The sequence below is a fragment of the Chiloscyllium punctatum genome, chromosome 38 (genome assembly GCF_047496795.1).
Source record: "Chiloscyllium punctatum isolate Juve2018m chromosome 38, sChiPun1.3, whole genome shotgun sequence".
Lineage (NCBI taxonomy): Eukaryota > Metazoa > Chordata > Chondrichthyes > Orectolobiformes > Hemiscylliidae > Chiloscyllium > Chiloscyllium punctatum.
Genome location: NC_092776.1, coordinates 2778199 through 2805988, shown reverse-complemented (window position 1 = coordinate 2805988; position 27790 = coordinate 2778199). Strand labels below are relative to the sequence as shown.

Here is a 27790-nt window from a genome sequence, read left to right as displayed (position 1 = left end):
CAATTGTCTAATGGCTGCCTCCTGTGCTGGAGTAATTCTGAGATTTTATGAATATGCTTTGAAATTGATTCAGGTTGTAATTTGTAATTATTTCTGATTCATACTGCTTTTAAATTTGTATCAAAGGTTTAACCTAGGTTTTGTCATTTGTGTCCAAATTTGTATTTTACATTTTCTGTATTCTTAGTCTTGTGGTCAGCATCCAAAATTGCTATACTACATTGCAGACTTAGTGGCTTTATCAGAGTTGTTTCCCCTAAGGAAACTATTCGGCAGCTGTTATCAACTGCAACTGATGCCGAATGGAAAAAAAAATGACAGGCCCTTTCCAAGAGCTGTTTGCTGATACCCCGTAGCTTTCTGATAATCACTTCATACAGGAAAGGACATTGGAAGATTTGGCACACAGTAACTTTCTAAAAAAAACTTTGGCTGCTCTTCAGCATAAACGGACATTTAAATTCTGTATTTTGAAAATTACTAATTCACTGTTTTTATTACAGGTGAACAAAGATTGTGAAAACATTGAAAGGTAAACAAATTATTTTCTGCTAGTTGTGATTGTGATTGTTGTCACGGGTGATTTTATTTCCTCCTCTTAACTTTCAATTTAATTCATATGGAAATGGATCTAAAGTGTTCTTCTAGTTTGCTAAATAACTGCTATTGCATATGGAAGGCTGTCCAAGAATTTAGTGTAACAAATTTGAATCTAAAGGAACTGCAACACCTATACCTTCAAGTGCTCCGATACTTGAATGTTATTTCTTTAAGAACCCTTGGTGTAACTGACTTATTTTTCTCTCTAGCCAGATACCTATTCACTGACTGATCTGCTAAATATTAATAAATGTCATGTTAAAGTTAGGTTATTTTCTTCCTCCAAGTACATACTTGTGCTTGAATATTTTTGAAATGTGGTTGTCATAGTTTCTTTGTACTTTTAAAAATTTTTAAGCTTAAAGATAAAAATAAAAATAAATCTTTAGGAGAACAGAATTTATTGTTATATTAGTCTCGTATGACATTTTAAAAATATTATTCCATGTGACTTGGGTGTCACCAGCAAGGCCAACATTTATTGCTGATCCTTAGTTGTCCTTGAATTGATTTGATCCTCTAGCCCATTTCAGAGAGGGGTTAAGAATCAACCACATCGCTGTGGGTCTGGGGTCACATGTAGGCCAGATTAAGCAAAATGGTGAATTCTCTTCCCTAATGGACATTTGTGATCGAGTTTTTTTAATGACAATTAACAGTGTCCTCCATAATTCAAGATGTATTAATTAAATTCAGATTCAGATTTAACCAGCTGTCATTATGCGATTTCAACCCATGTCCCAATAACATTAATAACCTTTCTGAATAAGAGTCACTGGACCTGGAATGGTAACTCTGCTTTCTCGCCACAGATGTTGCCAGACCTAGAGTTTTTCCCAGCAATTTCTGTTTTTCTTTGAGTTCCAGAATCCACAGTTCTTCTGAGGTTATTTTTTTCCATAACATTTAACCTGGGTCTCAGAATTATTCATCCATTGATATTACCACCTTGTCACCACTTCCCCTAATCTTCAAGCTTAACCTTAATTGCTCCAGCCACTAATACTGCTGATAATTAATCCATAGCCTCCAATACTTTACTATTATGTTTTATAGAAGAATCCCTACAGTGTGAAAACAGGCTGTTCGGCCCAACAAGTCCACACCGACCCTCCAAAGAGTAACCCACCCAGACTCATTCCCCTACTGTATTACGCTAATTTACCCCTGACTAATGTACCAACCTACATAGCCCCAAACACTATGGGCAATTTAGCATGGCGAATTCGCCTAACCTGCGCATCTTTGGATTGTGGGAGGAAGCATACGCAGACTGGGAGAATGTGCAGACTCCACACAGTGGCCCAAGGCTGGAATCAAACTTGGGTTGCTGGTGTTAGCAGTGTTAACCACTGAGCCACCGTGCCACCCCAATTTGTTGATTTTAGGTCTTTAGGTGCAGCTGAATTTGGGAGGAATAAAAATTGGGATTTGAATTGTGCAATGCTTTATAGTTTAAGCAGACATAACAGCAAATTTACACAATGACATTTAATTGCAATTGCAATGATAATGCTTTACTTATTTTACCTCCTTCTCTTTCTCTTTTTAAAACAAAAGTCATTTTGCAGCCACTTCAAAAAAGAACTGCTGATGTGTGTCAGATATTGATTTGGCTAACAGTACTGGGCCATACACTGAGTTCTATATCTAGCATATATATGAGATTACTTAGTGAGCACTAAAAAATGAATTTAAGTTCTTCTAAATATGTCTTGACATAATAACTTCAGTTGGACAATGCACATGTATCACAAAAGAAGCATTCGGGTTTTTTTTCTTCTTGTTCTTTTCCTTTTCTACTCTCCCCTGCTGATTTCCCACTTTTCTACATGCAGGGACTTGGAAGCCAGTTTTAATATCCCAGCCAGGCCAGCCTGACCTCCAGGTCACTGCCTATTTCAATTCCCCTTCCCATGCCTTCTCCGACATGTCCATTTTTGGCCTCCTCCATTGCCACAGTGAACTAGACCGCAAATTGGAGGAACAACACCGTATCTTCTGCCTGGGCAGCCTACAGCGCAGAAGACTCAACATTTGAGTTCTCCAATTTCAAATAATCTTCCCACCCATCCCTTGACTCGCTCTTTCCAGCCCTGCTTCCTCCTTTCCATTCCAGCTACCAACCGGATTTATTCAGCCCATTGACCAACCAGGCCGTACCCACCACCTATATTCATCTCACCATTCTGTCCCCTCCATCTGCAGCTCCCTCTACCCCACCTCCATTCCTGAAGAACGGTTATACTGGAAATGTTGACTTCTCCACCTCGTGATGCTGACTGCTTTCCTGTGGTCTTCCAGCCTCCTGCTTGTCTACTTTGGATTCCAGCATCTGCATTTTTTTTTGTCTTTAACACATGTACTGTCTGAGATCAGCATTCTTGACATAAGCCAAAGGTTTAATTTGGAGTTTATTCAGCACAGTGCAGTGCACTGCAGTGCTGAATAGTTACTATTTGTGCCAATAGAAGAGTCTCCTTGCAGGTCATTGAGTGGAAGATAAAAATCCATAACTATTTATCTATTAAAAGTAATTTACTGACAGAAAATTAATTTGCTTCTGCTTCTCCCTTTTTTTTGAGTTTTTCCTCTTTTACACAGTTGCATATGCATACACTTCTCGAAACTCATTAATACACATCCATGTCGGTTTTTTTTTAGCAGAACCAAATTGTAACTTTTTCAGTGAAATAAATGGCACATGTTTATTTCACTACCTGTTTGGTTTGGTTTGTCAGTCCAAAGTTTCGAAAGCAGCTCTGCAGTATTGGAATTTGCATGTAATTTGCACCTTTTAAAAAAAAACACAATAGCTGGAGCTGTAGGTTCCTGAGTTAATTTTCCATGATAACTTCTTTCCCAATCACTTGACTTGAATAATTTGGAGTTCAACACCTAAAAGAGATTGATTCTAGTTTATGTTCAGTGAAACAGCTATTCTATGACAATACACCCCACAGTTTTAATTAGATGCAAATTGTTGTACAAATGCAGTTGCTGCTAGCCAAATGGCTTCCTTTTTGCTGTATAACCATTCAGAATCATGCAAACCATATAACCTACGTTTGTCATTTATAAGAACAAGATACAAATATATATTGTTACTTTATTCAAGAATGGCCAGTAGTACAAAATTGTACAATAACATTTCTGTTAACTAATTGGCAATGTTATTATGATAAATTTCAGAGTTGGGGAATATATACCCTTCTGGGTTTGCCCAAATTAGTGAGCTGCTTATTGAAAACAATGACCAAAAAATAACTTGGTGGTTGTTCAACACAAGGCAATTTGATTTGTTGAATATCTGTTCAACTCCAGTATGGATGTTCTTTTTTCAAATGTGCAGCTTAATTTCCTATATATGAGTGCATAACCTTGCTACAGGATTTCAACTGAGGAACATTTTTGATTCTTGTAAATATAACGCTTCTGATTGTAGTCCTCAAAGAGCTGACTTAATTGTCTATCAAAGTTTTTGGTTCTGGTTTATGTTGTACTGCTACTGTCTGGTACTGTGACAATTTTTTAACAACACATAATAAAAACATGAAAAAAAACTGCAGATGCTGGAAATCTGACACAATCTGTTCTGAAGTAGGGTTACTGGACTCAAAACATTCACTCTGATTTCTTTCCACAGCTGCTGCCAGACCTTCTGAGTTTTTCCCAATAATATCTGTTTTTGTTTAAAAATGCATGTTCAGAATAATTTTTGCTTTTTTTTTAAGGCATGTTTTCTTCTGTCCTATGTTGTATGATTAGACCAATTGTATTCATACCACTTTAGAACGTAGAACAGTACAGCACAGAACAGTCCCTTCAGCCCACGCTGTTGTGCCGACCATTGATCCTCATGTAAGGTAAACCTAATGTACGAACCCTCAAATTTCTGTGACCATATGCATGTCCAGCAGTCTCTTAAATATCCCCAATGACCTTGCTTCCACAACTGCTGCTGGCAATGCATTCCATGCTCTCGCAACTCTCTGCGTAAAGAACCTGCCTCTGACATCCCCTCTATACTTTCCGCCAAACAGCTTAAAACTATGACCCCTCGTGTTAACAATTTCTGCCCTGGGAAAAAGTCTCTGGCTATCAACTCTATCTATGCCTCTCATTATCTTGTACACCTCAATTAGTTACCCTCTCTTCCTTCTTTTTTCCAATGAAAAATGTCCGAGCTCAGTCACCCTCTCTTCGTAAGATAAGCCCTCCATTCCAGGCAGCAGCCTGGTAAACCTCCTCTGAACCCTCTCCAAAACATCCACATCTTTCCTATAATAAAGCGACCAGGACTGGACACAGTATTCCAAGTGCGGTCTAACCAAAGTTTTATAGAGTTGCAACAGGATCTCACAACTCTTAAAGTCAATCCCCGTGTTAATGAAAGCCAAAACACCGTATGCTTTCTTAACAACCCTGTCCACTTGGGTGGCAATTTTAAGGGGTCTATGTACCTGCACACCAAGATCCTGCTGTTCCTCCACACTGCCAAAAATCCTGTCTTTAATCCTGTACTCAACTTTCAAGTTCGACCTTCCAAAATGCATCACTTTGCATTCATCCAGGTTGAACTCCATCTGCCACCTCTCAGCCCATCTCTGCATCCTGTCAATGTCACGCTGCAGCCTACAACAGTCCTCTATACTGTCAACGACACCTCCAACCTTTTGTCTGCAAACTTGCTAACCCATCCTTCAATCTCCTCATCCAAGTCATTAATAAAAATTAATGCCCAAGAACAGAGCTCTGTGGAACACCACTCACCACTGACTTCCAGGCAGAATACTTTCCTTCCACTACCACTCGCTGTCTTCTGTCGACCAGCCAATTCTGTATCCAGATAGTTAAATTTCCCTGTATCCCATTCCTCCTGACCTTCTGAATTGGCCTATCATGGGGAACCTTACCAAATGCCTTGCTGAAGTCCATATACACCACACCCACCGCTCGACCCTCATCAACTTGTCTAGTAACATTCTCAAAGAACCCAATAAGATTTGAGGCATGATCTGCCCCTCTCAAAGCCATGCTGACTGCATTTAATCAAGCCATGCTCTTCCAGATGGTCATAAATCCTATCCCTCAGAATCCTTTCTAACACCTTGCAGCCGACAGACGTGAGACTGACTGACTGGTCTGTAATTGTCGGGGATTTCCCTATTTCCTCTCTTGAAGAGAGGAATTACATTTGCCTCCCTCGAGTCCTCAGGTATGACTCCAGTGGAGAGAGAGGGTGCAAAGATCTTCGTAAGTGGAGAAGCAATTACATTTCTCGCTTCCCAAATCCGCCGAGGACAAATTTGGTCTGGCCCTGGCTACGTGTCAATCTTAAGTCCATATACGTCCTTGATAAGTATCTACCAGTCAGGCAGGGAGGAAAGGGTCTTGTGAGGGAGCCATGGTTTAATAAGGAATTGGAATCCCTTATAAAAGGGAAGAGGGCGGCCTATGTAAAGATGAGGCGTGAAGGTTCAGTTGGGGCGATTGAGAGTTATAAGGTAGCCAGGAAAGATCTGAGGAGAGAGCTAAGAGCAGCGAGAATAGGACATGAAAAGTCCTTGTTTGGTAGGATTAGGGAAAACGCTAAGGCTTTCTATAGGTATGTCAGGAATAAAAGGATGACTAGGGTAGGTATCGGTCCAGTCAAGGATAGTAGTGGGAAGTTGTGCTTGGAGGCAGAGGAGATTGAAGAGACACTAAATCAATACTTTTCGTCAGTATTCACTCAGGAACAGGACATTGTTGCTGATGTGAATATTGAGTCACAAGTGATTAGAATGGATGGCTTTGAGGTACGTAAGGAAGAGGTCCGGGGAATACTGGAAAAGGTGAAAATAGATAAGTCCCGTGGGCCTGACTGCATTTATCCTATGATCCTCTGGGAAGCTAGGGAGGAGATAGCGGAGCCATTGGCCTAGATTTTTATGTCGTCGTTGTCTACAGGAATAGTGCCAGAAGACTGGAGGATAGCGAATGTGGTCCCCTTGTTCAAGAAGGGGAGTAGGGACAGCCCTAGTAACTATAGGCCAGTGAGTCTCACTTCTGTTGTGGGCAACGTCTTAGAGAGAATTGTAAGGGATAGGATTTATGAACATCTGGATAGGAATAATGTGATCAAGGATTCTCAGCATGGTTTTGTGAATGGCAGGTCTTGCCTCACAAACCTTATTGAGTTCTTTGAGAAGGTGACCAAGGAAGTGGACGAGGGTAAAGCAGTAGATGTGGTGTATATGGATTTTAGCAAGGCGTTCGATAAGGTTCCCCATGGTAGGCTACTGCAAAAATTGCGGAGATATGGCATTGAGGGTGCATTAGAGGTTTGGATTAGGAATTGGCTGGCTGGAAGGAGACAGAGGGTAGTAGTTGATGGTAAAGGTTCATCTTGGAGTGCAGTTACTAGCGGTGTTCCACAAGGATCTGTTTTGGGACCATTGCCGTTTGTCATTTTTATAAATGACCTGGAGGAGGGGCTTGAAGGCTGGGTGAGCAAGTTTGCAGATGATACGAAAGTCGGGGGAGTGGTGGACAGCGAAGAAGGATGTGGCAGGTTACAGCGGGATATAGATAAGTTGCAGAGCTGGGCAGAAAGGTGGCAAATGGAGTTCAATGTAGCTAAGTGTGAAGTCATTCACTTTGGTAGGAGTAACAAGAAGATGGATTACTGGGCTAATGGTAGGCTACTTGGTAGTGTGGATGAGCTGAGGGATCTTGGTGTCCATGTACACAGATCTCTGAAAGTTGCCACCCAGGTAAATAGTGCTGTGAAGAAGGCATATGGCGTACTGGGCTTTATTGGTAGAGGAATTGAGTTCCAGAGTCCTGAGGTCATGTTGCAGTTGTATAAGACTCTGGTGCGGCCTAATCTGGAGTATTGTGTACAGTTTTGGTCGCCATACTATAGGAAGGATGTGGAGGCACTGGAACGGGTGCAGAGGAGGTTTACCAGGATGTTGCCTGGCATAGTAGGAAGATCGTATGAGGAAAGGCTGAGGCACTTGGGGCTGTTTTCATTGGAGAAAAGAAGGTTTAGGGGAGATTTGATAGAGGTGTACAAGATGATTCGGGGTTTAGATAGGGTTGACCATGAGAACCTTTTTCCGCGTATGGAGTCAGCTGTTACTAGGGGGCACAGCTTTAAATTAAGGGGAGGTTGCTATAGGACAGATGTTAGGGGTAGATTCTTTACTCAGCGGATTGTGAGTTCATGGAATGCCCTGCCAGTATCAGTGGTGGACTTTCCCTCTTTATGGTCATTCAAGCGGGCATTGGATAAGCATATGGAGGTTATTGGGCTAGTGGAGGTTAGGTAGGCTTCGGTCGGCGCAACATAGAGGGCCGAAGGGCCTGTACTGCGCTGTATTTTTCTATGTTTTCTATGTCTATGTTAATGTTTGTCAAAATTTTCAGCACATCAGCTTCCTCAATCTCTATCCGTTCCAACGTGCTTACCTGCTCCTCAATGGTTTCATTCACTCCAAGGTCCTTTTCTTTAGTGAAGACAGAAGCAAAAAACTCATTTTAGGGCTTCCCCTACCTCCTCAGACACTATACAGAAGTTCCCTTTGCTATCCCTGATCAGCCCTACTCTTTCTTTGATCATTCTCTTGTTCCTCACATATGTGTAAAATGCCTTTGGATTCTCCCTAATCCTTCCTGATAAGTCTTTTTCGTGCCCCCTCCTGGCGCTCAGGCCATTTTGAGCTCCTTCCTCGCCTGCCTGTAATCCTAGAGAGCTGAGTAAGACCCTTGCTTCCTCCACCTTACGTAAGCTGCCTTCTTTCTTTTGACGAGAAGCTCCAACGCTCTCATCATCCAAGGTTCCTTTATCTTACCCCTTCTTGCCTGTCTCAGAGGGACATATTTATGCATCACTCGCAACAACTGTTCCTTAAACAGTCTCCACATGTCTATCGTGCCTTTACCATGGAATAATTACTCCCAGTCCATGCTTCCCAACACGTCTGCTAGCATTATAGTTTCCTTTTCCCCAATTAAATATTCTCCCATTGTGCTTGCTTCTCTCCTTCTCCATAGCTATGTAGAATGTGAGGCAGTTGTGGTTATTAAAATGCTCTCCCACCGCAAGATCTGACAGCTGCCCTGGCTCATTGCCGAGCACCAAATCCAAAATGGCCTCTCCCTTCGTCAGCCTATCAACGTATTGAGTCAGGAAACCCTCCTGAACACACCTTACAAAAACAGCCCCTTCCAAACCATCTGCTTGAAGGAGGTTCCAATCAATATTGGGAAAGTTAAAGTCACCCATTACAACAACCCTACTACATTCACACTTATCCAAAATCTGCCAACCTATGCTTTCTTCAATCTCCCTGCTGGTATTGGGGGGCCTGTAGTAAACCCCTAATGAGGTGACTGCTCCCTTACTGTTCCTAATTTCCACCCATACTGACTCAGTAGGCAGACCATCCTCGACAATGGTAACTTCTGTAGCTGTGATACCCTCTCTGATTAGCAGTGTTACACCCCCTCCTCTTTTATCCCCCCTCCCTATTCTTTTTAAATGTTCTAAACTCTGGAACATCCAGCAACCATTCCTGCCCCTGAGAAACCCACACGTTTTTGTTATGGCCACAACATCATAGCACTAGGTACTGATCCATGCTCTAAGCTCATCACTTTTATTCCTGATACTCCTTGCATTAAAGCAAGCACACTTTAACCGATCCCATGGTTCTTTCCCAGGAAATTCCTTCCCACTGGCTGCGCTACCTCTTGCTATTGTCTCATCTTCTTCAACTCTCACCATCGGTATATAGCTCAGCTTCCCACACCCCTGCCATAATAGTTAAACCCTCCTGAACTACTCGAGCAAACCTTCCACCCAGGACATTGGTCCCCTTCCAGTTCAGGTGCAACCCGTCCTTCATGCACAGGTCCTACCTTCCCCAGAAGGCATCCCAATTATCTACATATCTGAAGCCCTCCCTCCTACACCAGCTGCGCAGCCATGTGTTAAGCTGTGCCCGCTCCCTGTTCGCCTCGCTATCTCATAGCACCAGTAGTAAACCCGAGAACACTACTCTGTTCGTTCTGTTCTGCAGCTTCCACCCTAACTCCCTGAAATCACTTTTTTTATCCCGGCCATATCATTGATCTCATTAGAATTATGTCACAATCACTGCGTCCACTTGTCAATGCAAGCTTTTTTCTGTACCTTTCAAAGCACAGGTGAAACATTATATTGATATATCAATTTATTGGCACCTTTTTCTCCAGGAAATATAAATTGTTTAGTAAAAGCTTCTTTGACCTAGCTATCATTTCAGCAATATTGTGTTTCTGGATATGTTTCTAGATATTGTTTAAAAAGGGCTTTTGCAATTAGAGAGAGAGAGAGATGTCTAACAAGGGCAGCAGGGATGCAAAGACCTGGGAATTAGGAATAGAAGAAATTGGCTTTGGGCAGTGAGAGAAATGATTGACAGGACAGCCATATCAAACTGAAAATTCCTTTTTTTTTGTTTATTGGCTATCTCCTGGACAACATTCATTCATGCACATACCTTAAATAATAAGGGTCAACAGGTGATTATGAGCGTTAATGTAGCCAAATCTAATTTTCTTTCTACCTCCTACATCTTCCAGGAAGGCTCATTGGTACACACTTGGGAGATGCGTGGAATATAGCTGACTTTCCTTTAACTGGCCTAGAGGTGGTAAGGCCAATCGCAGTTCAGATTTGCCAAGTGATAGAAACAAAGTTTGAATTTTCTGTTCTGTATGGTTTATATCTAATGAGAAAATCCCTTCAACCTATTCATTGCAACCACTGTATTCCAATTTACTCTTTGTCCTCATTGAACCTCTCATCTTGTTCTTTTTTTATTATTAGCCTTTTTCATTTTTTTAACTGATCTATCTATCACAATACTAGTAGTAATAGTAAAGGAAAGTTGCCATACTCCTAGCGGACCATAGGGCTGCTCTGTCATTCGAAAGAGATGACTTGTGATGAGTTTAGTCTAAGAGCCACCATGGCGAGAACAAGAAGGCGGGACCTTAGTGACCTCAGCTGGTATAGGAATTAAACCTGTGCTATTAGTGTCACTTTGCAATGCAAACCAGCTGTCCAACTAACTGAGCTGAAGGGAAGGCAATGGCCTAGTGGTATTATTGATAAACGGTTAATCCAGAGACACGTGTTCCGGGAACTTGGGTTAGAATCCCACCCCGGCAGATGGTTTTACTTGAACTCAATTTTTTTAAAAAATCTGGAATTAAGAGTCTAATGATGACCGTGAGTCCGTTGTCGATTGTTGGAAAAATCCCTCTGATTAACTAATGTCCTTCAGGGAAGGAAACTGCCAGCCTTACCCGATCTGGCGTACAGACCTATGGCACTGTGGTTGACTCTTGACTGTCCTCTAGGCAATTTGGGATGGGCAATAATTACTGGCCCAGCCAGTGCTGCGCTGATCCCCTGAATGAGTTTAAAAAAAAACCCAAAAGTACAGCAAGCTTATTGTTCAACTTTTTTTTCCAATATTGCGTTTTTCCTAATGTCCAATTTGAAATGTTTTGGAGTGTACATTTTAGATATTTTATAATATAAGTATGCTTTTGGTGAAAAAATAAATTGATGTTTGAAAATTGGCATTTTTGTACTAGTCCTGCCTGATGAGTCCAAGACAAAAAGCTTAAAAACAAAATAGGAGTAGCAGTATTTTTTCAAAAAAATTGTGATGCATAAATGTGATAAGTTATTTTTCTGAGATTCTTACACACATGATGCAGCTGCAACACACCAATATCTGTGAACAAGCAAAATTTTATTAAGCACAGTACAATACAAGCTTTGAAGAAAGTCTGAACACTCTTCACCATGCTTGTGAGGCGTGTCCAGGGAAGCTCTCTGAACAAAGGAAACAGTCCTTCCTTTATACAAAATCTTTATATCACAGTCAGTAATGCCCATAAGACCACCCCCAGTCATTCCCCTCAAGTCACGTGCCATGCAAGCCAGAATGCAGTGGCCATATCACCTCCAGAAACAATGTACAGCAAATCATCCCTTAATGGCCAGATCTGGTAGGAATTGTATTTTTTTTAAACTACAGAGTGTAGTCAGAATTCCAATTATAATGTTCTTATTGATTTCTGAATAAGGGATGAAAATGTAAATAGGCTTTTGAATGACAAGGAAATAGCCATGTAAATGGATTTGAATAATAGGAGATGATAATGTAATTTTCTTACAATCTATCTGTAAGTCAGAGGCATCCCACCCTAGCCTCGGGACATCCAATTTCCTGCAGGTCAACAAAGCAAATTAACCCTTTAATATCACAAGTGCAGTTAATTACGAGGAATAGTTTTCATGATTTTAGTCAAAATGAAGAATATATTACAAACCATGGAATTCTTGTGTTAACTTTTCCTAAGTTCTCATACACAATGGAACTTGCCAGTTGAAGCTTGCTAGAATTTAATTTCATCTTTCACTGTGAGCAGCTGTTTAATATATTTTACTCTTGATGAAGTGTGGTTCTGGAAAAATATCAGGCAGCATCTGAAGACCAAGACAGTCGATGTTTTAGGCTTAACCCTTTATCAGGACTGGGGAGGGGGAAGGGAGCTGAGAAATAAATTTAAGGTGGTTAGGTGGAGTTGGGGGGGAAAGACAGTTGGGATGGCAATAGTTCGGCGAAGGTGGGAAGTGATTGTGATAGGTCGGTGGTCAGTGTGGAGTAGATAGGAAAGAAGATGGACAGGCAGGTCATGTTATTATGCACCAGGCCTGACCCCCTCAAAATATTTCAAGAAGGTAGCCCAGACCCTAACTTTTTCTTGTTTTAAGCAGGTGTAAGGTGGATATTCCATGAGTGATGCAGCTGGCCCAAACATTTGTTTTTAAACAAAACCGAATTTATTTGCAAGATTACCGAATGAAACACAAACAAAAGAGAACAGAATATAGAATAGTTTAACTTATCCGAAAACCCAACAGATTATCCGAATTTAATGATGCTGATCCAAATTCCTGCAATAGTCCCCATAAACACAACTTTGCAAAAAAAGGTAAAATCAAACACCAGATTCTACAGAGGAAAGAGACATAGCAGAGAGATACAGCATGGAACACCTTCCATGTAACTGTTTCTTTGACCAGCAGCCGCAAACACCGGATCTTTGTTCTAAACAGCCAGACTGCTAAAACCAAAACAATCGCACCACAGAAAAGCTGAGCCGGGAAAACTGGCCAAGCCCCTTTCATTGTACAAGTTTTTATTTTAAAACTTAAAAGTTTCTTCAAGTAGATAAATGCAGATATTTTGGAATCTCTGCATTTATGACCACTCCAGGTGGTGGTGCCTCTTATTTGGTCCATTTTGTGATGATAAAGGTGTCCTCCATGTGCTGGACCCAAAGTTTGGGTTGGATTGTAGGGAGAGCTGTTCGTTCAAGACTCTACTTGTCAAGAAGCCTGATATTGGTGCTCCCCATGGATGTTCCCATTGATTTGTTTGTAGGTTTTGTCGTTGAAGGTGAAGTGGCTCGTGAGGCACAGGTCTTCCAGCTTGAGAATGTTGTCCTTGTTGATGGAGTTGGTGCTGTTTGTGTCCTTGGTTCATCTAGTGGTGCAGTCAGTGTTTCCTTGGCCAGGCTGATATTAATTGATGTGAATAGGGCTGTCACGTCAAAGGACTCCATTATTTTGTCCTCTTCTATTTTGGTTGCTTTGATGTTCAGGAATTCTTGGGTGGAGTGGATGGAATGGCATGAGTCTTCTGCTAGGTATTTCAGTTTTTGGTGGAGTTGCTTTGCTGGTCTATATGTCAGTGTGCTGAGGAGTAAGACTATGGGTTGTTGGGGGGGGTGCTGTTCCTGGGAGACTTTGGTTTGTGTACCTTAGATAATCCATAGAAGCGAAGTGTGTTGGATCCACCAGGTTTCATTTTTTTGCTGGCCCGTCTTGTTAATTTCACCTGATTTATGAAGCTTAGTGTTAGTGCAACTGTCTGTCAAACGGTCTGCTGGGTTTCTACTGTGAGTCCATTGTCTTTCAGGATTAAAATGCTGCTGAGAAGTCCTTTTTGTCTGCGTCTCTGTAGTTGTAGCTCATCCCTCTTATGAGGTTGGCTTTTTCCATATCTGTTAGTGGTCAGTCTGATTAGATTCATAATCCAAGCTTCTGAATTGTCCGTGTTGTTCTTTTGCGTGAGCTTGTCTAGTTCTTGCAGGGAAAAAAATCTATCCCTACAAGGAAAAACTAGACAAGTTCATACAAAAGAACAACACAGACAATTCAGAAGCTTGGATTATGAATCTAATCAGACTGACCACTAACAGATATGGAAAAGGCCAACCTAGTAAGAGGGATGAATTACAACTACAGAAACATGGACAAAAAGGATGACTTAATAGCATGAGAATCAATCCTGAAAGACAATGAATTCGCAGAAACCCAGTAGACTGTTCGATATAGAGTTGCACCAACACCTAATCAGGAAGAATGAAGAAAACTCCCTTAACGAACAGCAAAGAAAAGCCCTGGAAGGACTCTGAAAAGACTAACATTAAATCCTACCTGCAGACAAAGGGTGCATGACCGCCGTCCTAAATAGAACACAGTACATTGAAAAGGCGAACTCACTACTTGCACATTCCAACACTTACCAACAGGTGATGATTGACCTGACCCACACCTAGAAAGCCATATCACAGTTACATTGAAGAAACTTCATAAATCAGGTGAAATTAACAAGACAGATCTCCAAAAACCAAAACCTGATTGATCCAACTCACTTCGCTTCTATGGATTACCTAAATACACAAACTACAGGCATCCCCTCAGACCCATAGTGTCATCCCTGGCACACTGACATATAGACTAGCAAAGCAAACTCCACTGAAAACTGAAATACCTAGCAGAAGAGTCATGCCACTCCATCCACTCCACCCAAGAATTCCTGAACATCAAAGACACCAAAATAGAAGAGGATGAAATAACTGTCTCCTTTGACGTGACAGCCCTATTCACATCAATTAACGTCAGCCTGGCCAAGGAAGCACTGACTGCACTACTCAATGAACCAAGGACGCAAACAACAGACAGCACCAACTTCTTCAGCCAGGACAACATCCTTAAGCTCGTAGACCTGCGCTTCACTAGCGACTTCACATTCAATGACAAGACCTACAAACAAATTAACGAAACACCCATGGGATCACCAATATCAGGCTTCTTGGCAGAAGCAGTAAAGAAGAGTCTTGAACGAATAGCCATCCCCACGATACAACCCAAATTTTTTGTCCAGTACGTGGACAACACCTTTGTCATCACAAACAGGCCAAATAAGAGGAAACCTACAATATCATCAACAACATCCTTACTGAGTTAAGTTTCACAAAAGAGGAGGAAAACAACAACAGACTCCTTCCTCGATGTCACAGTGGACTGAGCAGATAATAGAGAACTGCAGATCAGTGTCTACAGGTAAGCAACACAAACAGACCAGATACTCCACTACAGAAGCAATCATCCTGACACCTGCAAATGAAGCTGCATCAGGACATTATTTAAAGCGGGCCACAAAACACTGCAGCACCCAGGAAGTAGAAGTGGCAGAAGAAAAATACTTATGCAGTGTATTCAAGAACAAGATAAACACAGTCTGCCGATTCTTAAACAACACATTCAAAAACAAGAACACTTGAGGATCCTTTCTTTCTTTTCCAGGATCATTCTTATGAACTACTCTGAAACCCCCTCCAACACAAGCACATCCTTCCTTCGATACATGACCCAAAACTGCTGTCAATATTCCAAAGTTGGTCCAACTTCAGAACACTTGAACTGATGGAGTTTAGAAGGATGGGAGGGGGGGAATCTGATTGCAACTTGGAGAATACTGAGAGGCCTGGATATGGAGAACATGGAGAAAATGCTTTCATGAGTAGCAGTGACTAGAATCCAAGGGCACAGCCTCCAAGTAAAGGGACGACCTTTTTGGAACTGAGATGAGGTATTTCTTCAGCAAGAGGGTGGGTAAATCTCTAGAACTCATTGCAGAAGGTTGTGTAAGCCAAGTCATCGAGTGTCTTCAAGACAGAGACTCTGGATTAATAAGGTGGTCAAAGGTTATGGGTGCAGGCAGGATGATCGGAATGAGATGTATATCATTTGTGATTGAATGGCAGAGCAGACTCGATGACCTGAGGGGCCTTATTCTGCTACTATGGTATTTATGGTCTCTTAGTCACAACCATTGATCTCCTAAATACTCTAATTTTTACTTATGCATTTAGTAAATTTATAAATCAAAGATTTTTCTCTGCTTGTATGATTTTTGCATCGTATTTCTAGTTCAGGATTTCAAAACTCAAGTGCAACTTCCAGTGCAGTCATGGGATAGCAATGGAGGTCATGAGGCAGCAATGATCTTCATGCAGATGATGCTAGACCCTAATTTAGCCTGAAATGGACCACTTTGATAAAATTTCAATTCCTTGCAGAGTCAACAGTGAATGTCCAGTTGCATATCTCAAAATCTGCTTCCTTGAGTTTGATCCACTAGTATTCACTGCATATCCTTTGGGATGCTATCTTCCCTACAACCCCTTGTTCATCTCCATCACTTGCTTCCTTTCACCTTGTTGATCTTTCCTCAGTTCTCGCTCAAAATGAGGATTTGGCAGGGGATAGTTAGGAAGGAAAGCAGTGAATCAAGAGTTGGCTACAAGCAGGAAGCAGCAAAGGAAGTACGTCAATGTTTTAATTTGTGAACTCGTGGAAAGCGATTAAGAGTTAACCAGATAGTTTCTAGACCAGTTCAATTTAAAGCAGCCAACAGCTTTTTGATTAGAATTTACAGGCCAGAAGCATAATCCAACTTTATTTTCTTCTGAAAAACTGGCATTATTGCTTTTTTTAAGGACCATAAAAAGGAGAGCTTATAAAGTAGTTATGCTTGAGGTATAATTGAAACTTGATCATACACTTTTTCTGTTTTTATGATCATTTTGTGTTTTATGTCCCAGAACTGAGGAACGGTCACCAGACCCAAAATGCTGCCAGACCTCCTGAACTTTGAGCAACTTCTGTGTTTGTTTCTGATCCACAACATCCGCAGTTCTTTCAGTTTTCACTACCTCATGGACTTGTGGTTAGAGATGGTTCTCCCCAACCTATCCATGAGTGACAGGTGGTATGGCATCACCCGGTTTTCTTGCATTCTGTCTTCTGAATGCATTGTTTTTGCTGAGTTACAATTCTGAGATATAACTTTTTGTATAGCTTTCCTGTGCCTTTGTTTGAAAGTGACAGTAAGGACTGACTGGCTGCAGCCAAATTTCATTCTGTAACTCCCTAATATCCACACGAACTCTTAGCAACCCATGTTGTTTGATAAGAATCTGAAAGGGATACTGTTGCCTTTTTGTTTTTAAAATTTGGGAACACTCTGTTTTCAAACAGCCTGTGGCTAAGAATGAAGAATAAAGTGTTAACGTAATGGGTTGAATAGCTCATTATTACACTCCGGTTTATTGAGTGAACCAGTGGGTGCACTAAGCATCAGATTTATAACCTTAAACTTTATCCCCCAAAATATTTTTAGAAGAATTTGGGTCCCATCTTCCTGATGTTCTTTTATTTTCTCAGTCTGCTTTTTAATCGGTCTGATCAGTGGTATTATGGCACAACTCTGGAGCAGGTGGGACTTGAACCTAGGCTTCTGGCTCAGAATTCAGGACACTATTTCTGTGCCACAAGGTCCTTCAGCCCCTTTTGTCATTAGAGCTCTGCAAATTGGGATATGAATATGTTCTGAAGATGGTCACCAAACCTGATGCCATAGGACTGTAGAAATGATACAACAAAGAAGAGGGCCATTCCATCCATCTTGTCCATGATGATACAAAGACATCCAGATGTTCTTTCTAATCTCATCTTCCTGCACACGGCCCAAAGCTATGCAGCACTTAAGGTGCAGATCCAGATGCATTTTACCATCAACTGAAGCAGTGAATTTCAGACACCCATCATCCTATGCATATAGTGTTATTTTTTTTCCCCCTCACATCCCTCTAATCTTTCTGCCACTTAGATTCAAACTATGACCCCTGATTTTTTAATTCTCTGCCAAGAGAAAACTGTTTCCCCCTGTCTAGTCTGTCTTTACCCCTTGCAATTTTGTATGCCTTAATCATGTTATCCCACAGCCTTCTCTGTTCGAAGGGAAAAAAAATTAATCTTTTCATAGTTACAGTTCTCCAGTCCTGGAAACATTCTAGGAAATCTCCGCTCCACTCTTTCTGGAGCAATTCATCCTTCTTGTAATGTGGTGTCCAAAACTCTGCACACTACTCCAGTTGTGGCCTTACTGATGTCTTACACCGTTTCGTTGTTATGTTACTTCTATACCTCTGCCACTGAAGGAAAGCATTTCATTTGCTTTCTTTACAATCTTATCAACCTGTACTGCTACCTTTTAGGGACTACTTGCATTCCAAGATCTCTCACTTCATCTTACCCCTCTCAGTATATTTCCATTTGTTGTGTTATTTCCTTTTTACTTTTTAACCTGTCTAAATCCACTACACCACACTCATCAGAGTTGAACACCATTTGTCACTTTCCTGCCCACTCCACCAACTCATTGATGTCATTTTGGAGCTTAAATCTATTGTCTGCACTTTTTGCTACGCGGCCAATTCTTGTGTTGGCAAATTTCCCAATAATGCCCCCATGTTCAAGTCCAAATTGTTTTATACATTGACGATCAGCAGGGGTCCCAACACTGAGCTCAGTGGTACATCACTTAAAACCACTTTCCATTTGCAAAGACAGCCATTAACCATTTCCTTCTGTTTCCTGTTACCAAGCAAACCTTGAATCCAATCCAATATGTTACCCAGTATCCATGAACTTTTACTTTTTGACCAGTCTGCCATGTGAGATCTTGTCAAATGCTTTACTAAAATCTATGTAAACTACATCTACTGCAGTATCCTTGTTGATCCTCCTTGTCAATTCCTCAAAGAATTCAATCATATTTGTAAGGCATAACCTTTCCTTAACAAAGCCATGCTGACTATCCCTGAGTCGCCCATACCTTTCCAAGAAACAATTGCTTTCTTTCCACAGATGCTGACAGACCTACTGAGTTTCCTCACTATATCTGATTTTGCTTCTGATTTCCAGCATCTGTGCAATTTATTTTTTGTTGGGTTGTTGATATGGCTTGCCACAGACGAGGAGCAGCTCATATTTGACACATACTTTATAGATGCAAAATAAATGTTACACCATTTCCTTAAGTGAAAAGGAAACCCTCAGTGACATCTGTTTAGTTTCAGATGTTGATTCAAAAATTGTAGATTCTGAATGTACTGAAATGTCTACTTTGTGAAATTAAACCAAGGCTAGTATAAAACTGGTTGTAAAACATATAAACAAATATCCTAGATATTTGTTTTTAAACAGAATCTATTTTATCTAATTCAGAATCTATTTTATCCTACTTACTTTACTGAGTAGCTTATACATTCTGGAAACATGAGATGAGTCACTTTTCTCTTTGCCAATAATAAATCATGAACTATTTAATATGCAGCTTGAAGAGAGTAAATGAACTTTGCTCCACTCCCTGTAACACTCTTGACAAGAGAATCTGATATTCATGATTATGCCATATATGTTTGCATTTCTGTGCTTTTAATCATAATATGCAACTTTGGAATTTTACAAACACTCTGTGAAGGAAAAACTATTGGAAGAAGTAGCTTAAAAGTAAATGCTTTTTATGTTTTTTTCAGCTTGCAAAACATGAATTTGAAGCAGTGTTAAAAAGCCAAGAGCTTGATATTTTCAAAAGCAGTTGCTGAATCAAGTTCCTGTTAAGTGCCTGTTTAACTTGATGCTATTTGCTCTGCTACTTTCAAATAGTTTCAACATAAGATTTCTTTTTGTTATTAATTGCTGCCATTAATCAAATAAAATGTTGAAAATATTTTCTTTATTGGAAGATAACTACGTAACTATTTAACAAGTCAAACTGACATCCAATCAGTAAAAAACAAAAGTAACCGTTTGGAATTAATTTGCCTCCAGGTTATTTGTTTATGTCCTCATCTGTAACTTGTTGGCTGGAACAAATGTGCAGGTATTTTTCCAACAATTGCTTTTGACTGCCATTCTTGATTATCATGTGTAAAGCTAGTTATCCAGTTTCATTTGCAGGATATTACAGCAGTTGTGGAAATAAGTTAGTGGCATAATCAAACAAAACACTCCAATTTTGGATATATTTTGTTAGCGTATAAATGCAAGTTATTTATTTTGATAAGCATTCTTAAGTTAATCCTTTTTTTGACTGATTTAATTGATTTTACAAATGGTATGTATTCAGTTGAATTTGACTTGGCACGTTTATCTAAGCTGATCTCACTTAATAGTAGGAGTTCAACATCTGAAGTTAGTTACCAGTCTCTGGTTTTTAATGTATTCAAAATTCGGAGTCTATTTTACTTTTCTGCAGCTACATAGTACTTCTTTTCAAGTTTAAAATGCCTACACGTTTATTAATAAATTAGTTGAAGCTGTGTAGTTTGTAGAATTTACTTGATTTGGACTGAATTAACTAATGAGTTATTAGTATGTATTTATTTGTTTACAAAACAGAATGATGCAACCCAACTTCCAAAAGGATAATAGATTTTGGATGAAAGCGAAGTACTGCAGATGTGGGAGATTTGAAGTAAAAACTGTGCTGGAGAAATTCAGCAGGCTTGGCAGCATCTATGGAGAGAGAAACTGAGTTTGATGCTTTAAAGCAGTCATATCAGATTTGAAACTTGGAACAAATTTGATTTCAAAGATTGTTTGTTTTAGTAATTGATATTCTTTTTCTACTGCTTTCATCTGATCACTCTCTCACTATCTCACTATTGAAAACACTGTCTAGGAAGAGCAAAAGATAAGCTATAGTTGATTCTATGTTAAGATTAATTATATTAGATTCCCTACAGTGTGGAAACAGGCCATTCAGCCCAACAAGTCCACACCGACCCTCCAAAGAGTAACCCACCCAGACCCATTTCCCTCTGACTAATGCACCTAACACTATGGGCAATTTAGCATGGCCAATTCACCTGACCTGCATATCTTTGGATTGTGGGAGGAAACCGGAGCACCAGGAGGAAACCCACGCAGACACGGGGAGAATGTGCAAACTCCACGCAGACAACCTCCCAAGACTGGAATCGAACCTGGGACCCTGGTGCTGTGAGGCAGCAGTGCTAACCACTGAGCCACCATGCCACCCACATTTTGGTGAATCTTGCTTGAAAGTGCAGTTCCATGGATGGCAATTATGATTATTGTCATGAAGCTGCACCCCACTACGAATCTGTGGTAGAAAAATGGTCATCCTTAAAATTAATAAATATTGATTCATATACAAAGTTCACAAGGAGTGACAGCTACTGTTTTTGTCAAAAAAAAGTTAAAATTATGAACAACTTTCATTTCCTGCAGCTCAGTTTTTGAGACTAGCTGTTGCTTTATTTTCACCTACATTGTCTTGTTTCTCTCTACACTTTCAGTGCTACTGCAATGTAAATCACCACAAATGAAAAGCAAGTTTGTTTTTCTTTTCAGAAATCAGAATTAGTTATGGAAAATTGCTGCTCCAGAATTTTTGGGACCTCACTGTCCTTGGCCTAATCTTCAGCTGTTTTATCAATGGCTTTCCTTTGGTCGTAGGTGAGGAGTAAGGCTATTTGCTGGCAATCTGTGTAATACTCCATTTGTATCTCATCCAATAAAAAGCCTCCTATGCCTGCTTTCAGAAACCTGATTAATAGCTAAACTTGATCTGGCAGATTGGAATGAAATTTACTCCATGATGGTACCAATTAGTGACCATCTCAAAAAAGAGAAAGTTTAATCAATTCACTGTAATTTTCCCAGCTCCACATGTAGACTAGACATAATAGCTGGATCAGCCATATTGCCACAGTGGCTGCAAGAACAGTGCAGCACCTTAATGTTTCTGAGGAGAAAGCGAGGACTGCAGATGCTGGAGATCAGAGCTGAAAAATGTGTCGCTGGAAAAGCGCAGCAGGTCAGGTAGCATCCAAGGAGCAGGAGAATCAACGTTTCGGGCACAAGCCCTTCAGGAACCTTCCTGAAGAAGGGCTTATGCCCGAAACGTCGATTCTCCTGCTCCTTGGATGTTGCCTGACCTTAATGTTTCTGAGCATGTCTTTCTTTAATTTTACTTATTCTGCAGTACTTTGCAGGGTGTTGTGTGCTTGCTCAATTTAGAGTGAACATTGCTGCTACAAATTGGAAGTGATGCAAAAGTTGACAGTTTAATCGCTGCAACCTCAATAGTACTTTAGGCTTGACAATATCAAGGGAAAGGCAGTTCATATAATTGGCAATTCCCACCAGGCTCACTTTCTGTTAGTGGTTAATATGTCTGCAGTATGTACGATCTAGAGACTGTGTATTGTAGCAGTAAGTCTCATAGATGATTTTGGGCATAAAATTAAACTATTCAGCCCATCAAGTCTCTCTGTCTGAGAAAGCATGATCAAACTGATCCCATATTTCAATGCTTAGTTCATAGCTTATGGCGCATCATGAGCATAAGATTAAGAACAGGGATGTAATGTTAAAACTTTATAAATCATTAGGCCATGATGGGTCCACTGCTTTTTACCATTTATATAAATGATTTGGATGTGAACAGAAGTATAGTTAGTACGTTTGCAGGTGACACCAAAATTGGAAGTGAAGTGGACAGAGAAGAAAGTTACCTCCGAGTACAACAGGACCTTGAGCAGGTGGCAATGGGATGAGGAGTGACAGATCGACCTTAATTTAGATAAATGTGAGGTGCTGCATTTTGGAAAAGCAAATCAGAGCAGGGCTTATACACTCAATGGTAAGGTCCTAGCGAGTGTTGCTAAACAAAGAGACCTTGGAGTGCAGGTTTATAGTTCCTTTGAAAGTAGAGTCGCCTGTAGATAGGATACTGAAGAAGGTGTTTGGTATGCTTTTCTTTATTGGTCAGAGTATTGAGTACAGGAGTTGGGAGGTCATGTTGCAGGACATTGGTTCAGCTACTATTGGAATATTGCGTGCAATTCTGGTCTCCTTCCTATTGGAAGGATGTTGTGAAACTTGAAAAGGTTCAGAAAAGATTTGCAAGGGTGTTGCCAGGATTGGAGGATTTGAGCTATAGGGAGAGGCTGAATAGGCTGAGGCGGTTCTCCCTGGAACGCGGAGGCTGAAGGGTGACCTTTATAGATGATTTTATAAACCTGAGGGACATGGATAGGATAAATAGACAAGGTATTTCCCTGGGGTGGAGGACTCCAGAACTAGAAGGCAGAGGTTGAGGGTGAGACGGGAAATGTATAAAAGCACCAAACAGGCAACCTTTTCACACAGAGGCTGGTGCATATATGGAATAAGCTGCCAGAGGAAGTGGTGGAGGCTTGTACAATTACAGCATTTAAAAGGCATCTGGTTGGGTATGTGAATAGGAAGGGTTTGGAGGGATATGGGCCAATTGCTGGCAGATGGGACTAGATTAGGTTAGGATATCTGATCGGCATGGATAAGTAGAACTGTGCTATACATCTCTTTGACTATTTGAATACTCATTCAGTAATCTTATTAGAGAAGAGGTATAATTGGATGGGGGTGGGGGGGGGTGCAGTGGTGACTTACAGGAGTCTTTGTCAAACTGGAAAATTGCAGCTGTGAAGAAATGTTGTATCGGCAAGGATTTTTGTCCTTGGTGCAGAAGAAGCTGTGGGAAGATTTGATATGAGGTGTACATAATTGTGAGGGACCTGAATAGAATGAATGAGAGTACCTAGATACTTGAGCACCAAGGTCAGTGAATAGAGGGTATAAGTTTAAAGTGACAGATGGAAAGATTAAAGTGGACTATTATGATCTCAGTTGATGGTAATGTTGGACAAATCAGAACCCAGAGCGAAACCTAGCTTGCTAGATCATGCGTTTAATTTTTGCAGTTTGGTTGCTATGGTGTTTAGTCACCAAGCATATTTATACAAAACTTCCAATGTTCTTTTAACAAAAGAACACAGTATATTATGCAAAAGAACTGTATATAGACAGTTTATAAAGATTTTAATGTAATCAACCTGACTAAAGTTTCAACCCTTTTTCCAATAAGATCCTTCACAGATGTTTTGAGAAGATTTGTAGCTCAGGTTGAGTTTCTGGATGTGGGTTTGCTTGCTGAGCTGGAAGATTCATTTTCAGACGTTTTTGTCACCCTACTAGGTAACATCTTCAGGACCCTAGCCACTCTTTCCCCCCCCCCACATCAAAGACATCTCGGAAATGACTGCCAGACTACGCAGACCCCTTGGCATCATGGTAGCCCACAAACCCACCAACACACTAAAACAGTAGCTAATGAACCTGAAAAGCCCTATACAGACAACAAGCAAAACTAATGTCATCTACGAAATACCTTGCAAGAACAGTAACAAACAGTACATTAGACAAACAGGCAGAAAACCAGCCACCAGGGTACATGGACATCAACGAGCCACAAAACGACATTACCCACTCTCGCTGGCATCTTTACATAATGATGAGGAAGGCAACCGCTTTGACTGGGACAACACATCCATCCTAGGACAAGCCAAACAGAGACACATACAAGAATTCCTAGAAGCATGGCATTCCAACTGGAACTCTATGAACAAACCTATTGACTTGGATCCCATTTACCACCCCCCACTGAGAAAAATAGCATGAAATGACATCACCATGGGAAATGATGTCACCGTAGGAAATGACATCACCAACCCAAGGAATAAACATCTAAATAGAAAGCAGGCTACGTAACCAGTGTTTCATTCGGAGGCTCAGTGAAGATGATACCTAGTATGGTGACAAAACATCTGAAAACGAACCTTCCAGCTCAGTGAACAAACCCACATCCAGATCCTTCATAGATATTTCAAAAACTTACGTTTTTTTATATGATCTCCTTGGTTTTATTGGGCTAAAGACCAGCTCTAAAATAGAGCAATCAGTAACCAGAGGATACAGATTTAAAGTAATGACAGAAGGTGACAAGCAAAACACATTTTTTAAATGCAGTGTGGGTTGAACCTGGAGTGCACTACCTGAGAAGGCGGTGCACGCTGATGTTAATTGTGGTACTTGATCAGGAATCAGACAAGCACCTGAAGAAATGTGCAGACTTATAAGGAAAAGGTGGTGGGACTAACAACAGAGAGCTGTTGGAACCTGATTTACCTAAGCAGTCTCCTGCTGTTTTATAAGCATTCTATAGTCTATTTTTATTGCTTTTGAATTAGAACCATCAACCGCAGCCCCAGGAGGAAGCTGTCTGTGCTACTTAGTAAATATTCCATGCGATCTATTATGTTCACATAACAACCGGTTGAATAGAAACTTCAACTTAATATTTGATCCAGAGCATAGTGCAGCTGATAATTTAGGGTAGTGTTAGGGAAATGTCTTTTTGTCAGCCTGGGTTACGAGCAGTAGTCCTTCATACTCCAGTAGTCCAAATTAAAGGCCATAGTGAAATCACTGTGCACTTTTCTGCATTAAATTTCACTACTTGTTCAGTGTATTCACCAACGTGTCTGTTTCCTTTTAAAGTTCTGCAGTATCTTCACCACCGTTCATGATGCTTCCAAATTTTGGAATTGTACCTCTTGCATCAATATCTGGTTCATTTAACTATTATTAAAAACACATCACACTGAGTCAGATGAGATGCCAGGTCAGATGATGAAACGCTTAATCAGAGGTAAGTTTTTTTAAAATTAAATGACTTGGAGAAGGAAAACAAGTTAGAATGTTGTGGTTCTGTTCGCCGAGCTGGGAATTTGTCTTGCAAACATTTTGTCCCCTGTCTAGGTGACATCCTCAGTGCTTGGGAGCCTCCTGTGAAGCGCTTCTGTGCTGTTTCCTCCGGCATTTATAGTGGCCTGTCTCTGCCGCTTCCGGTTGTCGGTTCGAGCTGTCCGCTGTAGTGGCCGGTATATTGGGTCCAGGTCGATGTGCTTATTGATTTGAATCTGTGGATGAGTGCCATACCTCTAGGAATTCCCTGGCTGTTCTCTGTTTGGCTTGCCCTATAATGGTAGTGTTGTCCCAGTCGAATTCATGTTGCTTGTCATCTGTGTGTGTGGCTACTAAGGATAGCTGGTCGTGTCGTTTCGTGGCTAGTTGGTGTTCGTGTATTCGGATCGTGAGCTGTCTTCCTGTTTGTCCGATGTAGTGTTTTGTACAGTCCTTGCATGGGATTTTGTACACTACATTGGTTTTGCTCATGTTGGGTATCGGGTCCTTTGTTCTGGTGAGTTGTTGTCTGAGCGTGGCTGTTGGTTTGTGTGCTGTTATGAGTCCTAGTGGTCGCAGTAGTCTGGCTGTCAGTTCAGAAATGCTCCTGATGTATGGTAGTGTGGCTAGTCCTTTGGGTTGCGGCATGTCCTCGTTCTGTTGTCTCTCCCTTAGGCATCTGTTGATGAAATTGCGAGGGTATCCGTTTTTGGCGAATACTTTGTATAGGTGTTCCTCTTCCTCTTTTTGTAGTTCTGGTGTGCTGCAGTGTGTTGTGGCCCTTTTGAATAGTGTCCTGATGCAACTTCGTTTGTGTGTTGGGGTGGTTGCTTTCATAGTTTAGGACTTGGTCTGTGTGTGTGGCTTTCCTGTAAACCTTTGTGGTGAATTCTCCGTTCGGTATTCTCTGTACCATCACGTCTTGGAATGGGAGTTGGTTGTCCTTTTCTTCCTCTCTAGTGAATCGGATTCCTGTGAGTGTGGCATTGATGATCTGGTGTGTGTTCTCTATTTCTGTGTTTTTAATTATTACAAAGGTGTCATCCACGTATCTGACCCAGAGTTTGGGTTGAAGTTGTGGTAAGACTGTTTGTTCTAACCTTTGCATTACTGCTTCTGCTATGAGTCCAGAGATCGGTGAGCCCATGGGTATTCCGTTGATTTGTTCGTATATTTGGTTATTGAATGTGAAGAGTGTTGTGAGACACAAGTCCAGTAGTTTAAGTATGCCGTCTTTGTTGATCGGTTCAATGTCCTGTTGTCTGTTTTGTCTGTCCAGCAGGTTGGCTATTGTTTCTTTGGCTAGTGTTTTGTCGATGGAGGTGAACAGTGCCGTAACATCGAATGAGACCATAGTTTCTTCCTTGTCTATGTGTATATTTCTGATGATGTCCAAGAATTCCTGTGTTGATTGTATAGAGTGTCTGGATCCGCTGATCAGGTGTTTCAGTTTCTGCTGTAGTTCTTTGGCCAGTTTGTGTGATGGTGTCCCTGGTAGTGATACTATGGGTCTGAGTGGGATGTCTGGTTTGTGCACTTTGGGTAGTCCATAGAATCTGGGGGTGTTGTTGCTTTCAGGTTTCATTCTTTGTATGTCAGACCTGGTTATCTGTCTGTTTTTTTGTAGATTCCTCAGTGTGTTGTTTATCCTATTGGTGAGCTGTGGGGTGGGGTCAAACTCCCTCTTTTGGTAGGTGTTGGTATCTGCAAGTAGTTGTTGTGCTTTTTGCATGTACTCTGCTTTGTCCAGGATGACCGTCATTCTGCCTTTGTCTGCTGGTAGTATGATTATGTTCTTATCGTTTCTTAGTGATTTTAGTGCTTCCCTCTCCTTGGTGTTGAGGTTATGTGTTTGTTTTTTTTCTTGTTATCAGCGGTACGATACTTTGTCTCACAGTTTGTTGTGTCCCTTTTGTCAGTCCATTGTTCCTGAGTGTGCATTCTAGTGCTGCTAGGAAGTCTGCTCTCTTGGCATCCCTGTGGTTGTAGTTGAGTCCCTTGGCCAGTATTGTTCTTTCCGTGTCTGTGAGCTGTCTGTGGCAGAGGTTTTTAACCCAGGTGTGTGTTGTGGTGTCCTCCTCTTTGTGTGTTAGTTTGGCCATTTTTTCTTTTAGTGCCTTTTCTTTGCGGTGTGTGGTCCTGTTCTGTCCTATGGTGACGGCCTGTTCTATGGTCCGGGTCCATTCCTGATTGGTGGTTTTTGAAATTAACGATTTGTGGCGCGCAATTTCTTGTCTGTATTTGTGTAGTCTGTTGTGAGCGTCTGTAATCATTACCTGAATCATTCTGAATCCGTTCTGTCTGGCTGTGTCCCTGGCTTGTGGATTGTTGACTGGTGGT

The 27790-nt window shown here is 40.9% G+C and overlaps 1 protein-coding gene across 4 annotated transcripts in view; it reads left to right on the top strand.

Annotated features, from left to right (window-relative positions):
• The window catches only part of add3a (adducin 3 (gamma) a), a 276962-nt gene that overhangs the window by 69594 nt on the left and 179578 nt on the right, over positions 1-27790 (top strand). For 3 of the 4 annotated variants that reach the window (XM_072557054.1, XM_072557056.1, XM_072557053.1), the window contains exon 2: positions 504-532. The gene's annotated coding sequence lies outside the window, so the exon portion shown is untranslated. Of the gene's footprint in view, positions 1-503; positions 533-19714; positions 19737-27790 lie in introns of those variants that run through there. The other variant, XM_072557055.1, reaches the window with a different exon arrangement.